This window comes from Haematobia irritans, chromosome 2 (genome assembly GCF_050003625.1).
Source record: "Haematobia irritans isolate KBUSLIRL chromosome 2, ASM5000362v1, whole genome shotgun sequence".
Taxonomy (NCBI): Eukaryota; Metazoa; Arthropoda; class Insecta; order Diptera; family Muscidae; genus Haematobia; species Haematobia irritans.
Genome location: NC_134398.1, coordinates 134,411,924 through 134,428,862, shown reverse-complemented (window position 1 = coordinate 134,428,862; position 16,939 = coordinate 134,411,924). Strand labels below are relative to the sequence as shown.

Here is a 16,939-nt window from a genome sequence, read left to right as displayed (position 1 = left end):
TCTTAAATACTGTAAGTATTGAAAACAAAAGACTTAGCAAACAAATTTCATGCTACATCGCAGAGAGCTGAATTTTTGTGATAAGGTAAAAAAAATTTTTTTGTCAAAATTTTATTTCTATAGAAAATTTTGTAAAAATTTTATTTCTAGAGAAAATTTTGTTAAAATTTTATTCGGTTCATAATAAAATTTTCATCATTGTCAAAATTGTATTTCTATAGAAAATTTTGTTCAAATTTTATTCGGTTCATAATCATGGTTGCCACTCGAGCCAAAAATAATCTACCAAGATTTTATTTCTATAGAAAATTTTGTCAAAAGTTTATTTCTAAAGAAAATTTTGTTAAAATTTCATTTCTGTAGAAATTTTTGTCAAAATTTTCTTTCTATAGAAAATTTTGTCAAAATTTTTATTTCTATAGAAAATTTTGTGAAAATTTTATTTCTATAGATAATTTTGTTAAAATTTTATTTCTGTAGAAAATTTTGTCAAAATTTGATGTCTACTTTGTCAAACTGAATTATATACGTATTGGATCGATCTTTTTTGATTTAATATATACCACGTATGGACTTACATACAATTTAGAAGATGGTGTTAGGAGGTTTTAAGATACCTTGCCATCGGCAAGCGTTACCACAACTTAAGTAATTCGATTGTGGATGGCAGTGTTTCGATAAAGTTTCTACGCAATCCATGATGGAAGGTACATAAGCTTCGGCCTGGCCGAACTTACGGTCGTATATACTTGTTTTTTTTTATACCCTTCACCACTACTGTGGTACAGGGTATAATAAGTTTGTGCATTTGTATGTAACGCCAAGAAGGAAAAGTCTGAGACCCATCGTTTAGTATACCGATCGTCTTAGAATTAAATTCTGAGTCGATTTAGCAATGTCCGTCTGTCTGTCTGTCTGTCTGTCTGTCTGTCCGTCTGTCTGTCTGTCTGTTGATGTATTTTTGTGTGCAAAGTACAGCTCGCAGTTTTGGTCCGATTGACCTAAAATTTGGTATAGGGTCCTGTTTCGGCTCAAAGACGATCCCTATTGATTTTGGAAAAAATCGGTTCAGATTTAGATATAGCTGCCATATATATTTTTCACCGATCTGGTAATAATTGGCGTGTATATCAACCGATCTTCCTCAAATTCCGTACATCCGAATATTTTATGGGTCTCGAAAAACTTGCAAAATATCAGCCAAATCGGTTCAGATTTAGATATAGCTCCCATATATAGCTTTCGCCCGATTTACACTCATTTGCCCACAGAGGCCAATTTTTAACTCCGATTTAGTTGAAATTTTGCACAGGGAGTAGAATTAGCATTACAACTATGCGTGCCAAATTTGGTTGAAATCGGTTCAGATTTGGATATATCTCCCATATATAGCTTTCGCCCGATTTACACTCATATGACCACAGAGGCAAATTTTTAACTCCGATTTAGTTGAAATTTTGCACAGGGAGTATTATTAGCATTGTAGCTATGCGTGCCAAATTTGGTTGAAATCGGTTCAGATTTTAATATAGCTCCCATATATATGTTTTTCTGATTTCGACAAAAATGGTCAAAATACCAACAATTTTCTTGTAAAATCGCCACTACTTAGTCGAAAAGTTGTGTAAATGACTCTAATTTTCCTAAACTTCTAATACATATATATCGAGCGATAAATCATAAATAAACTTTTGCAAAGTTTCCTTAAAATTGCTTCAGATTTAAATGTTTCCCATATTTATACCCTTCACCACTACTGTGGTACAGGGTATAATAAGTTTGTGCATTTGTATGTAACGCCAAGAAGGAAAAGTCTGAGACCCATCGTTTAGTATACCGATCGTCTTAGAATTAAATTCTGAGTCGATTTAGCGATGTCCGTCTGTCTGTCTGTCTGTCTGTCTGTCTGTCTGTCTGTCTGTCTGTCTGTCCGTCTGTCTGTCTGTTGATGTATTTTTGTGTGCAAAGTACAGCTCGCAGTTTTAGTCCGATTGTCCTAAAATTTGGCATAGGGGCCTGTTTTGGCTCAAAGACGATCCCTATTGATTTTGGAAAAAATCGGTTCAGATTTAGATATAGCTGCCATATATATTTTTCACCGATCTGGTCATAATTGGCGTGTATATCAACTGATCTTCCTCAAATTCCGTACATCCGAATATTTTATGAGTCTCGAAAAACTTGCAAAATATCAGCCAAATCGGTTCAGATTTAGATATAGCTCCCATATATAGCTTTCGCCCGATTTACACTCAAATGACCACAGAGGCCAATTTTTTTGCTCCGATTTAGTTGAAATTTTGCACAGGGAGTATAATTAGCATTGTAGCTATGCGTGCCAAATTTGGTTGCAATCGGTTCAGATTTAGATATAGCTCCCATATATAGCTTTCGCCCGATTTACACTCATATGACCACAGAGGCCAATTTTTTGCTCCGGGAGTAGTTTGCACAGGGAGTATTATTAGCATTGTAGCTATGCGTGCCAAATTTGGTTGAAATCGGTTCAGATTTAGATATATCTCCCATATATAGCTTTCGCCCGATTTACACTCATATGACCACAGATGCCAATTTTTTGCTCCGATTTAGTTGAAATTTTGCACAGGGAGTAGAATTAGCATTGTAGCTGTGCGTGCCAAATTTGGTTGAAATCGGTTCAGATTTAGATATATCTCCCATATATAGCTTTCGCCCGATTTACACTCATATGACCACAGAGGCCAATTTTTAACTCCGATTTAGTTGAAATTTTGCACAGGGAGTAGAATTAGCATTGTAGCTATGCGTGCCAAATTTGGTTGACATCGGTTCAGATTTAGATTTAGCTCCCATATATATGTTTTTCTGATTTCGACCAACATTTTCCTTGTAAAATCGCCACTGCTTAGTCTAAAAGTTGTAAAAATGACTCTAATTTTCCTAAACTTCTAATACATATATATCGAGCGATAAATCATAAATAAACTTTTGCGAAGTTTCCTTAAAATTGCTTCAGATTTAAATGTTTCCCATATTTTTATACCCTTCACCACTACTGTGGTACAGGGTATAATAAGTTTGTTTTTTACTAAAATTGTGTTCCACCCTAGTGCATTAGCCATCTTAAATTTTGAGTCTATAGATTTTGTAGAAGTCTATCAAATTCTGTCCAAATCGAGTGATATTTAATTGTATGTATTTGGGACAAACCTTTATATATAGCCCCCAACACATTTGACGGATTTGATATAGTATCGAAAATTTAGATCTACAAAGTGGTGCAGGGTATAAAATAGTCGGGCCCGTCCGACTTTAGACTTTCCTTACTTGTTTTTTTTTTTAATTGTTAATCCTAAAACAAATATTATACACTTTCTAATTATTATGTCTTTATTTTAAAGAATTTGTCCATAGTGTTGTGTACATTGCGCGTCCTAAAAATTTTTCAGTGTATCTGCCACCATCTAATCATAGACATCTTCCAATTTATAACGTGAAGATCGAAACTTTTCATTAGAAAGTCATTTTACTCGATATCTTGAATACGGTATGTGCTGTTTTACAAAACAAAAGACTTAGGAAACAAACTTAATGGGGCAATTTAATGTATTCTTGATCAAGGTGACGCTCCAGGAGTATTTAAGTATTGCCGTCTGGCTGTCTCTCTATTGTAATCATGCTGTAGCCTTCAATAATTACCGCCATCTTTACTTGTTCCCATTTAAGTTTCCTAATAACCCGGCAACATGATGACGGATAGACATCAAGTGGAATCAACATCTCATCTCCTTGGTATAACCACCCACAAAAAAAAAATATACTGAAAAGACATACTGCTAAACTACAAAGTGATTTGTGGTTTAAATAATTTGTAAAAATTTTTCATTTTATTTCGAAAAGGAGAAAAAAGGCACGTTGCCTTTGAAAAAGACGAAAAAAAAACTATAAAGACACTAAGCCATGATGAAAAACCGCAGATAATTTGGGGTTTTTGTCTGATGTCTAAGTAGGCTAGAAGAGTATCATAAGATGCTACAGAGCTTTGATATCATTTCAATCATGTATAATTTACCATTCAGTTTTAAATGGTCTGTCCATCAGGCAAATTGTCTGTCGGTATAGTGTGGTGTGGCGGTCTGATTACATGTCTGGCATTTTTTTATGGTTGTTGTCTTTTTTTCTATTGGTCGATTAGTGTAAGTACTCTTTTATATTGTGAAATGCTTACATAGAAATTCAAACAACAGGTATATTCATCCCTGATGGATTTGTAACATTAAAATCGTGGTTACTTAAAATTAGCCATCAAAGCAAACTACTTTTTAAAACTAATGTGTGGTTGTCGGTGTTTTTTTTATTATTTTCATGTGAATTGTGCTATTGTGTTCTCCATAGAAATATTTGAAATATGTAATGAAGCAATAACAAGTAATGATCGGGCGGAGATGCTCAATTAGTTAACTAGTGTGTTAACCGAAATTCTGGGAAATTTTATAATGTATGAGAAATTTTTAAGGAATATTTCACGGCAAATTAGTTGAAGTCATTTCAAAAACATATGATATTAATATACCTACCAGCAAAAGCTATTATTACCTAATAAATTTGGAGGTAACTTGGTTCAAAATTGGTTTACGGAGGTGGCCATTCGAAGTTGCAAATTTCCAGCTAACCTTTTTGGCAAGTAAACTCAATCATTTGGTTTGTTTACTAACTGCTCAATTTGGAATGACTTCTCATCGTAAAAAAACAAATTCGATAAATGGCCAATTTCATGCAGGAGAAACAACTCTTTGGATCATTCCAGTCTATTTTTTTGTGCCTAGACCACCCTCGTACTATTTTCACTGTTATGACTAACCTCGTTTTGCTAAAGTAATTGTTTGCATTTATATATCCACTATGTGATTACCATTCCCAAACCGCATAGTATGGAATTCGATAAAGATGTCGAATTCCAAAACCTATTCAATGAAGACATCAAACGTTTTTTTCAAAGACCTTAGTTGTTATTGGTTAGCCTAATAAATTGCTTTAAATAAATCATGTCTTTTATTAGAAATGTAGGAAAATTGTATTCCTTAAATTCTATGGTACTGTTTCTTAGCTGGTACCAGCTGACAAAGAAGGCAACTACGGTACGGTAGCAGTTTTAAATTTTTATGGGGATATATTTTCTTCGAAGTAAGCAAAAAAATTCTTGCAATTTTTGCAACGATATCAATTGTTGCGTTGCGTTTGTAAATCATTTCCATTTATTTTGCAAATCGAATATTTTCCAGAAGGCTATTTGTGAGCCACACAAGTGTTTGGGTTTTTGTATTTTATGATGTTAAACTAACTTAAATTTATGATTTCGAATTTTTTGCGTAATGAGAAATTATGGTAATTTATTATTTTTGGGAAGAGAGAGAGAGAGGAAATTTCAATTTAATATAGCTAGCCGGTGTGGTTCACTATAACATCAAAGCAACCACCTCATATTAATATTTGATAATAAACCATAGCAAAATTGATGTTGATCTAGTCGGGTTCAACTTTCAATGCCATAAACGTTTGAAAAGTGCGAAATATTAGCTTTTTTAAACTACACAGAGTAAAAGTAAAGTGCTATATATTTTTTTCATTTTTTATAGGATGGGGGTGTACAAACTTTATCATTCCATTTGTAACACATCGACATATTGGTCTCAGATCCCATAAAGTATATATATATTCTGGGTCGTGGTGAAATTATGAGTCGATCTAGCGATGTCCGTCTGTTCTAACTTCCGAACGAAACAAGCTATTGACTTGATGCTTGGTACAAGTAGTTGTTATTTAGGTCGGATGGTATTGCAAATTGACTATATCGGATGGACGGAGTTGGTACTGTTCACCAGGAGGAGAAAGGTTATCGGGTACAAGTCTCCTGAATTCCAGGGCATAAAGTTGACGCTCTCGAAATCAGCAAGGTACCTTGGAGTTATTTTGGACTCCAGGCTGAACTAGATGGAGAATACTGGCGATCGCATTAAGAGGGCCTATGCGGCACTATACTCGTGTCAAAAATTGGTCGGGCAGAGATGGGGAATGAGCCCTTCTCTGGCTTTATACCGCGGTTGTAAGACCTGTGGCCACATATGGCTGCCATGCTTGGTGGACAATCGTGAGACACCAAAATCATATATCGACAATAAATAGGGTAAATAGGACTGCACTCATCTATATGACAGGTGCCATGAGGACCACAGCCACTGCCGCTCTGGAGATACTGATGGGATTTATCCCACTCGATTTGCACGTAAGAAAGACGGCTGAACTGACACTTCTGAGACTTAAGAGCTTGAACACGCTGGAGAGGACAGCCTGCAGGCATACTGAAATTCTGGCCGGGCAGTATAGAGAGACGGACCATATGGCCGCGGAGCATGTTTATCATCACAAACCGACATACATTATACCAAGTATGGAGGAGTGGGAAGACAGGAGGATACCCTTCGGAACCCTGAACATGTATACGGACGGATCAAAGATGGAGGAAGGAACGGGCAGCGGTATCTATTGTAATGAACTAGGAATCAGGGAGTCTTACACGCTGGATAGTGATTGCAGTATTTTTCAGGCTGAGATTTCTGCGATCACAAAGGCTGCTGAGTCGCTGTTGATGAGGCCGTTATTCAGAAGCGATATCAGTTTCTTCATCGACAGTCAGGCAGCTGTGCTGTGCTGACATAAGGGGTAGGGTAGTCAGCCGCTGTCGTCGAGAACTCAAGGTTCTCACTGAACAGCATAATATAACTCTGTGCTGTGTACCTGGGCACTATGGGATAATAGGAAATGAGAAAGCGGATGTGCTGGTTAAGGAGGGTGCTCGTGGAACGAACAACGTCCTAGCGGACGTTCTTCCTCCACTGTCTTCTTATCATTACAGGATAGAGGTTAAATATGATGAGCAATGCCGAAGACGCTGGGTCTCTTCGGATGGTTGCGAGCAAACCAAGTTGATATGGAATGAAAAGAAACGTAGGAACTATGAAATTTTGTTGTCGACGAACAGAGAGGAATTACAGCCATTGATTGGAATCATAACAGGACATAACACACTTGGGAAACACATGGTAAGAATATGACTTAAAGACGATGATATCTGTAGATGGTGCCTGGACCTGGAAGTTACGGAGGACTCGTACCACTTCCTGTGTCAGTGCCCAACTTTATCCTTTAGAAGAAACAAGATACTGGGCTCCTTTTTCTTTCAGGCTCTCACTGATCTGCGGGAGTGCAGCTTAAGGAACATACTTGCATTCATAAGGGTCTCTGGTTGGTTATTCTGAGATTTCTTTCAAAGAGAACGAGCAGGGGGAAGTTTTTGGGACAAAGCGGACCGCATCGGAAGGAGAAAGATTGAAAAATCACATCGAGGGATCACAATGGACCTATACTGGTATAAGTGGGCATCAATTCAAGAAAATTGATGTCACCCTCTACAGCCTAACCTAACCTAATCGGACCCATATAAACCGACGCAATATTTGACCTCCGGGGCCTCTTGGAAAAAATCGTAATAATTTAAAAATTAAACAAAAATGTAAATTTTTGTTATACCAGTTACAATAAGTTCAAGATCAAGATTTCAAATTACAAAACCAGGGGCGTGTAAAATATCATCCGATACAAACCCTCATCAAAATGAATTATGAGCATAAAGTCATCGATGTTTTATTTTATGCAAATCGTCTTAGAAATGCTCGAGAAATAAAAATGTGAGTAAGTTCAATTTGTGTACTTATGATTCAAAATTTACTTATAAGCCAAAAAATAAAATTTGGTGATCGATCAATATTAAGGCATTGTTGGGCCGATATAAAACCTATTCTATATGTATGCGATATAGTGTCCAAATTAATAGCGTACACAGAAAAGGGGGCATCATTTCAACCCGAATTCTCATATAATTTCACAAAAACTAAAAAAAAAATTCTTAGTAAAGCTGAGTAAATTGTAAATTAGCGCTTGAGATCCCCAAACAATTGGCTTTGAATAAAGACGAAAAAAGTTGTTTTTGCCATTTAAGGCCTTTTTTAAAGAGTGCTAAATAAAAGAATTTCATATAAACAATTACTCTAATCTACTCTCCCCCCATCCATGAAAAAACATTTTTCGATTTTCGACTTTGGGAAAATCCCCAATACTGACAACACTGGATGTTAGTATGAGCCCCTTATCAACCTTGCAAAAATTGGTCCATATCGGTGCATAATTATATATACTGATCCCCGGATTTGACCTCCAGAGTCCTCTTATCTAACGTACACTCCATGCAATTTAGAAGGCAATGTTAAGACTGTTACCACAACCCAAGTAAAAAGGATGTGAAAGACAGTCTTTGGTAGAACTTTTTAAGCAATCCATTTTGGAGGGTACATTAGATTGGACCGTATTTACTTGATAACAGGGAACTACCGTGGTGCAATGTTTAGTGAGCCTGAAATATTGGGCTACCACTATACCTAACCTACTTGATATCAAATTTTAGAATCAGCTTATTTTGATTCGAATTTCCCACTTTTGGCGCAAGTTATGGCCTTCAACCAGCCTACAAAGCCATCACACGCTGCACGAAAATGGATCTGTCTTATTCTAGCCCATTCCCGTCGAAGCGTCTTCTTTAAATGATCGATATTTTGGACATTTTTTAGTACCAACTTTAATCCCCAAAATGCCTGCAGGCCCAAAATTTCAACAGATTGAGATCAAGAGATTTTGGTGGCCATTGTGCGGTAGAAATGAAATGAATGAGAAACTTTTTTTTTAAGCCATTCTTGTTTGACGCATGCTGAGTGCGATGGTGCTGAATTCTGTTGGAATGTCTATAGTCTGCGGCCGAAATGTTTTTTAGTCCAGAGCATCAATATTGGCTTTAGGACATTTTCCCGATAATATTCCGCATTTATTTTGACCCCGCAGTCGATTAATACGAGCGGGAAGAGACCGTCGACCGTTACCGCGGCCTACACCATTATCATCGGCTGTACTTTATTCACAAACTGCTCAATTTTGAATGACTTCTCGTCGGAAAATCAAATTCGGTAACTGGCCACTTAGCTCTTTCCAGTTTAACTTTTTTGTGCATCGGTGAGCTGTTGTACTTTACCCCTGCAATATCCGTGGTGTGTTGGTCCATGTACACTAGGGACTAGTCATGCACCGGGCCTGGGATCGATCCATTTCCCATAGGCTACTTCCACATAAAGCGTATCACGACATTCGAAGTAAGTTGAAAGAGGACGTTCTTTATCATTGAACTAGAAGTTCCCCTCCTTTGGTATCACTCAATTGAGAAGATAGTCTAAGTTTACCTGCAACAACAGGCCTCTGACCGTAACTAACCTAACCTATTGTCGCTTCCCTTGATACCACCAAAGTCCAGATGGATAAACGATACCATAAATGTCTTTGAAAACCAAAAAACACACACGCGGACACCTGTAAATTACCAAAATCAATTCAATGATTTCGAAAGCAAATTCCTGTGATTACTAAAAAATTTATGAAATCATCTTAAATGGATGCGAATTAAGAAAAAACGACAACTGATTGTGATCATCGAATATATGAGGGTCATTATAGAAATACTTGTATTTCACTACCGAAGCATGAAAATAAATTACCACAGGCCAAGAGGAATCAACTCCCGTTGATTGCGTAAATTCCATGTCAGTCCATTACAATCATCCTTTCATTCATTATGGGACTCTTTAATGTTATCTCAAAGAAGATCACACGAAATCGCACCAACAACAATACAGGATATAAATACATGGACAAAAATTAAAGGGAAAATTAATTTGTCCCCAAACAAAGTGGACAAGAAGTGCGAATTTTTGTTCAGTTCAACAATGATAAAAATAAAATTAATAAATTTTTCTTTCTCTCTCTTCCCTGCACTGAAAAAAATATTGTCGTGAGGTCAAAGATTTCATGTCTTTAAAATACGAATACAAATTTTGCTTAGCATAGAAGACGCATTTCTGTAAAATAAAGTTATTTTCTTTGTCCAAAAGTCGATAAACTTTTCAATGAAGTCATATTGTCCTTATAATCAAGTGATTTGACTTAAAAATGGGTATCTTAACATGAAAGAAAACATTTATAGGCTAAGGTCAACTTGACTTTAATAATTCAGAAAAATTCTTTAAATTTAATGAAATTGTCTTTAAATTTGTAGTCTTTTTGCATCTTGACTACAAAGCAAAAAATCGTTCAAATATAGGACATGTTTTTCAAAACTTTATTTTAAAGAAGTTTTTTACTTCAAACATAGCATAATTTCTACTGGAAGTCGAGTCTAAATTTGGAAAATAAAGTGGCCGTTAACTCGTTTTTAAAGGACTTTGATAGCATATGAAGAAAAAAAGCTGAGAAAGCGAAAAATTAAAATTTGCTTCCTAGAAGCAAGTACACAAAACCTAAATTTAAAAGAGAATTGTGTCTTAAAAGTGTCCTTACTCGTATTCTCCGCTTCTTTGGCTCGGAATCAATACCAAATTTTTTAAATTAAAGACAAAATCTTTGGAACCGAGTATGCTTTTTTTTCAGTGTGGAAGGATGGATTGATTGTTGGTTTAACAAACCGATTGTTTGGCACCCAATGTGAGAGCATATCAGCGCCATCAGAAGCAACAGTACCCACGGTCGCCACCCGTTCATCACCATGATGTTGCGAAATGTTCAAGTGTTTTGATAATCAACACAACGTTGATCCTTGCCAGGGTTGATGTTCAATAAATCCGAATGAGCAGATTTTTCATGATATTTTGAATGGCATTTTGCTTGAAATATGTATTTCATTATGGTGACTTTCACTGTAGAAATTTTAGACAGAAGCCCCCCAATGCACAGTGGTAAGAACTATAGATACTCCACATTTCAATTCTGGGTATAAATGTTTCACATTTCTTATCAAGGTTATGTAAAACCAATGTCGACATTGGCGACCACGAATTTCTTATAATTATTATTCGAGTTTTATGGATAAAGTTAGGTTAGGTTAAAGTGGCAGCCCGATTAAGTTTCAGGATCTCTTAGACTATTCAGTCCATTGTGATACCACATTTAACTAAAAGTACCTATTACATATGGGCACTTCTAGTTTTAACCACTGAACCTTCACTATTATTTATGGATAAAGAAGATTAACGAACATAATCAATTGAGTTATGGAAAACATATGCCAGAGACAAATCTATACACTCCTAACTGTACATGTTTCAGTCTTCGAGAGTGAACAATTTTTGCATGGTTGTTAGAGACCATATACTAACTCCACGTCCAAATTTCAACTGGATCGGATGAATTTTGCTCCTCCAAGAGGCTCCGAAGGTCAAATCTGGGGATCGGTTTATATGGAGCTATATATAATTATGGACCGATATGGACCAATTTTTGCATGGTTATTAGAGACCATATACTAACTCCACGTACCAAATTTCAACCGAATCGGATGAATTTTTCTCCTCCAAGAGGCTCCGCATGCCAAATCTGGGGATCGGTTTATATGGGGGCTATACGTAAAAGTGGTCCAATATGGCCCATTTGCAAGACCGACCTACATCAATAACAACTACTTCTGCCAAGTTTCAAGTCGATAGCTTTTTTCGATCGGAAGTTAGCGTGATTTCAACAGACGGACGGACATGCTTAGATCGATTCAGAATTTCACCACGACCCAGAATATATGGGGTATTAGAGCAATATTTCGATGTGTTACAAACGGAATGACAAATTTAATATACCCCCCATCCTATAGTGGAGGGTATAAAAATATATAAGCCACCTGTGTTCTTCATCGGTATTTATAACTGCTATATATAATTATGGGCCAACATTTTCATGATTGCTTGACGAAAAATCGTTAACGGACGGTAGAAAAAAGAAAAAATTAAATCGTGAACGATTACGGGCGTTCACAATTTCACGAACGGCTTTTGGTTTTCTGTGACCATGTAATGTCTTAAACTAATCGTTAGACGTTCTTATGTCAACTCCGTTAGTGATGAAATACGCTAAGCCGACTGTTACCGCGTATGAAGCAGACATTCCAGGTTTGAGTCATGGTAGCGGAATTTTTCTTTTGTTTTATAAATTCGTAACCGTTACGTTTTCAGATCAGGGACGCTGGTTGTCGTTTTGACAACACATGGTGTCATTTTATCGTTGTCAGATTGACTCAGTCTGTTGTCCCTTTGTCGGAACGTTTTGAAACGTTCCCGCTGTTCATGATTTTTTCTATGGGTGTAGGAATTGCGAACAGTTTATATGGGGGGTATATATGGTATTTATGAACCGATATGGACCAAATTTTGCCCCTCCAAGAGACTGCAGAAGCCAAATCTGGATCGGGTTAATTCAATTTTTTATAACTCGCTTTTTTCGTATTTTTATACCTTCCACCATAGGATGGTGGAGGGTAACACATCGAAATATTGCTCTTAGACCCCATAAAGTATATATATTCTGGGTCGTGGTGAATATCTGAGTCGATCTAAGGTCCGTCCGTCCGTCTGTTGAAATCACGCTAACTTCCGAACGAAACAAGCTATCGACTTGAAACTTAGCACAAGCAGTTGTTATTGATGTAGGTCGGACGGTATTGCAAATGGGCTATATCGGACAACTTTTGCGTATAGCCCCCATATAAACCGACGCTCAGATTTGGCTTGCGGAGCCTCTTAGAGGAACAAAATTCATCCGACCCGGTTGAAATTTGATACATGGTGTTAGTATATGGTATATAACAACCATGCAAAAATTGGTCCATATCGGTCCATAATTATATATAGCCCCCATATAAACCGATCCCCAGATTTGGCTTACGGAGCCTCTAACATAAGAGAAGCAAATTTCATCCGATCCGGCTGGAATTTGGTACATGGTGATTCGGTTGTTTTGTAAGCAGTTGGTAGTGCATCTCTCCCTTACAATTCTGCTGAAATAGTGCTCCATTTTTTGTTGGGTAGTTTGATTACTCGTTTACGTTATTGCCACCGATTCATGCAGTGTGGATGCACTGCCTACTTTATTGTATACAAAAAATCGCAACTTACCTCTTACTGCTGAAGTATTTTTTGCTGGGTAGTTTATGATCATTAGTTTACGTCAGTGCAACCTATTCAAGCAGTATAGATACATGAAAGGTATCTCTGCTTTCCTTCACGCCAACAATGCTACACTCAAGATTATATATCACTTCTGGGCAATATTTCTTTTAAAATGAGCAATTATATCAGCGCTATGTAGAAGCTGCTCTAAATCGGGACATCGCCCACAAAAAACAGCGCTGATTCGGTTGTTTTGTAAGCAGTTAGTAGTGCTTCTCCCCCTTACAATCCTGCTGAAATAATGGTCCATTGTTTGCTGGGTGGTCTCTAACAACCATGCAAAAATTGGTCTACATCGGTCTATAATTATATATAGCCCCGTATAAACCGATCCCCAGATTTGGCTTGCGGAGCCTCTAAGAGAAACAAATTTCATCCGATCCTGCTGAAATTTGGTACATGGTGTAAGTAGCCCCCATATAAACCGACGCTCAGATTTGGCTTGCGGAGCCTCTTAGAGGAGCAAAATGCATCCGATACGGTTGAAATTTGGTACATGGTGTTAGTATATGATCTCTAACAAACAAGCAAAAATTGATCCGTACCGGTCTTAATTATATATAACGCCCATTTAAACCGATTCCCAGATTTGATCTCCGGAGCTCTTGGAGGAGCACAATTCATCCGAACCGGTTGAAATTTGGTACATGGTGAAATTTGGTACATTGCGATAGTATATGGCCGCTAACAACCATGCCAGAATTTGTCCATATCGGTCTATAGTTATATATAGCCAATCCCCAAAAATAATCTACCAACATTTTATTTCTATAGAAAATTTTGTCAAAATTTTATAACTATACAAAATTTTGTCAAGATTTTATTTCTATAGAAAATTTTGTCAAAATTTTATCAAAATTTGTCAAAAATTTTATTTTTATAGAAAATTTTGTCAAACTAAATTATATACGTATTAATCGGCCTTTTCTTGTTTAATATATACCCCGTATGAGCTAACTTACAATGTAGAAGACGGTGTTAAAAAGTTTTAAGATACCTTGCTATGGCAAGTGTTACCGCAACCTAAGTAATTCGATTGTGGATGACAGTCTGTAGTAGAAGTTTCTATGCAATCCATGGTGGAGGTTTTGCCACTTTTTACATATTCTATAATGGGCAATACCCATCATGCCGACATCATCATCTGATGCCCAAAATTTCGTGTAGTATATAATTCGTGTTAATCGTTTCGCAGACAAATGGACATAACTCGTCATCAAAAAATCTCATCAATTTCGTTGCGGTAGCCATACACAACATCTCCACACGCACAAAAAAATCGCTTCTGTAACATATGACCAAACACATTTTGCTTCAAGCATGTATATTTTCAGGATTTCTCCAAACAAAATATTGTTTGTATTGTTCAAACATATTATGTTTCAACTTAGGCATACACTGGTAGAAAAAAATTTTCTTTGTGTCTATATATTTTTAAGGCGCCAATTGGTTACTTCCATTCTTTTACTTGCAGCATACTCTGTAGGTCTCTCTTTCTAAACACATATATGTTTATAGGCTATTTCTAAATTAATATATGTTTGCTTTCAAGCAGTTTATGTCCCAAACATTATATGTTGTAACATATTAACATATATGTCCCAAACATGTTATGCTAGTTTATGAACATTATATGCTTGCTCTTAAAAATGTCGTGTTAAAAAATTTGAGTTCCAAACATATAATTTGTACACCCAAACATATGAAACAGTCTTTTTCGTTCGTGCACTATATCATCTATTCGCTATGTGATGTACCTTCCCAAATCGAGAATCGATTCACCTCTCGGCATAATTTTGGATCCATTTTTGCAGAATCCGTAGACACGCAGCAAGGACAAACCTCGTAACTTGGACAAAAAATGAAGCTGACACTGATTCGATATATTTGGCTCAGCATTCGGGCCACCGTCAGTGGCACAAGTTAAGTGTCAGCTGCGTATCTCTGAATATGTGAAGATAATATTCTTTCGGCCTTCTCTAATATACCCTCTCCCTTATAAAAAGTGTCGGCTTTTACAAAATGCCACACCACTGTGTAGAGAACGGAACACGTGGTCCCTACTTGTGGTACCGAGACCCCTTTCACATGATGTTGGCACATCACAGGAGGGGATCCTTGTCATTGCATTGTTTTCCATTCATTTTTCTTTGTAATGTGGCGCAACTACAAAACATAGGAAACATAACGCACATGTGTCCACGACCGATCACCACATGTACCTTGAGGTCCACTACCTCCAACCAACTACCAATATATCCATCCCCCCACAAGCGATACGTCATCATAATGTCGAAATTAATTAGTTGTGGTTGAAGATCATCATTTATGAGAATATGTTCGTCGACGAACTGTTTCTTCAGGGTTGTCCTGGGTTTACCTACCAAGGTGAGTTTCATGATTTGCATGATTTTCGGTCATAATGAAATAATCAACGTTTTTGTTGATGAGAAATGGTGTATGCTGTTTGTGGTGATGTCGCGATGATGGTGGTGCGTAGGTGGCATGCCCAAGGGCCATCATTTTACCTTTACAGTTTGCGATGTAAGATCGCATGGATCATATCAAAGGTATTTATGCAGATTTAATTTCATCCTCCTGGTGGGACAATAAGACCTCCAAAATCATTGTAAAATTTTAAGCAACTTGCTTTGCATATTTTCTCTTCTTCTTTCCTTCCTACCTTAAGAGAGGATGGAATTTTTTCCATTCTTAATTTTTGCATTTTACGAGGTGCTTTAAATTAATTATGCTATATTGCATGGTAAACGTTATGGCCATTGTTGGAGTACCAAACCAAAAATACGTTGGAATGTGGCATGAAGGAGGACAATAGCATTGAAAGAATCATAAAGTTATGATATCAGATCATGACACTGATTTATCAAATTTGCATTGAATAGCAAGTCCTTGAAAGTCCAAATATTCGCATTGAAGTAGTGAAAGAATACCCCAACAATCAAATAGTGAAAGTAAGCTTTTGTGAACAATTTATTGGATGTATGAACAATTTTCAATGGGTGGATTAGTGTGAATAATTAAGGTTTCCTTTCATCACAATGCACTATGGGCGGAAATTGAAAATTTGCGGCAAAAATTATTTACAATCAATCTAGTATCTTCAAACATGTTATATCGATATTTCTTATCAAATGTTACCAACAAAAAGGGAGTCAATCCCCTTTATTCCAGGTGCGTAACTATAGAGATGTCGAAATTCTAATTTCACTTGGAATACTATGGAATACGTATACTCATAGATGGAGTTTAATTTATACACGCAAAGAAAAAAAACGTTTGGAAAACGTGTACCGAAAACGTTTTTCTTTTGTTAGAGTTTTTTGAATTGCTTCGAAAAGTATACACTTTTATCACCAAAAAAATTCATTTGGTACAAAATTTTTATTTTTTCAATAAAAAAAGTTATTTTTGAACCAAAAACACAGTCCATTTCGTTTATCTCAAACACTGTTCTTTTCTGACTTTAGGTCTTTAATAAGACACATTTTAAAGTCCATAGTAAAATTTAATATAGTAGAATGTAATGTTGAACATTTTTTCGGAATCTTTCGACCATCTCTGGAATATATGTAAAAAAAAAAAAAAAACTTTGGTCGAAGCAGGGATCGAACCCACGACCCTTGGCATGCAAGTCGGACGTAGCAACCACTGCACCACGGTGCCCAACTAAATGTATTTTTCTGTTAAATAAACTTTGTTTAATCGGCTCGTGGGCGCCGCAAGCTATGCTATATAAATATAACTTATATGGGTAATTGTCTATTGATGACTATAACGGCTACATAGCTCAGTGG

The 16,939-nt window shown here is 36.5% G+C and overlaps 1 protein-coding gene across 1 annotated transcript in view; it reads left to right on the top strand.

The window, feature by feature from the left end:
- The first annotated feature begins 3,405 nt into the window (after positions 1-3,405).
- LOC142226282 (secretion-regulating guanine nucleotide exchange factor) overlaps positions 3,406-16,939 on the top strand; it is a 56,284-nt gene continuing 42,750 nt past the window's right edge. Inside the window, exon 1 of the mRNA XM_075296199.1 lies at positions 3,406-3,529. The gene's annotated coding sequence lies outside the window, so the exon portion shown is untranslated. The remainder of the gene's footprint in view (positions 3,530-16,939) is intronic.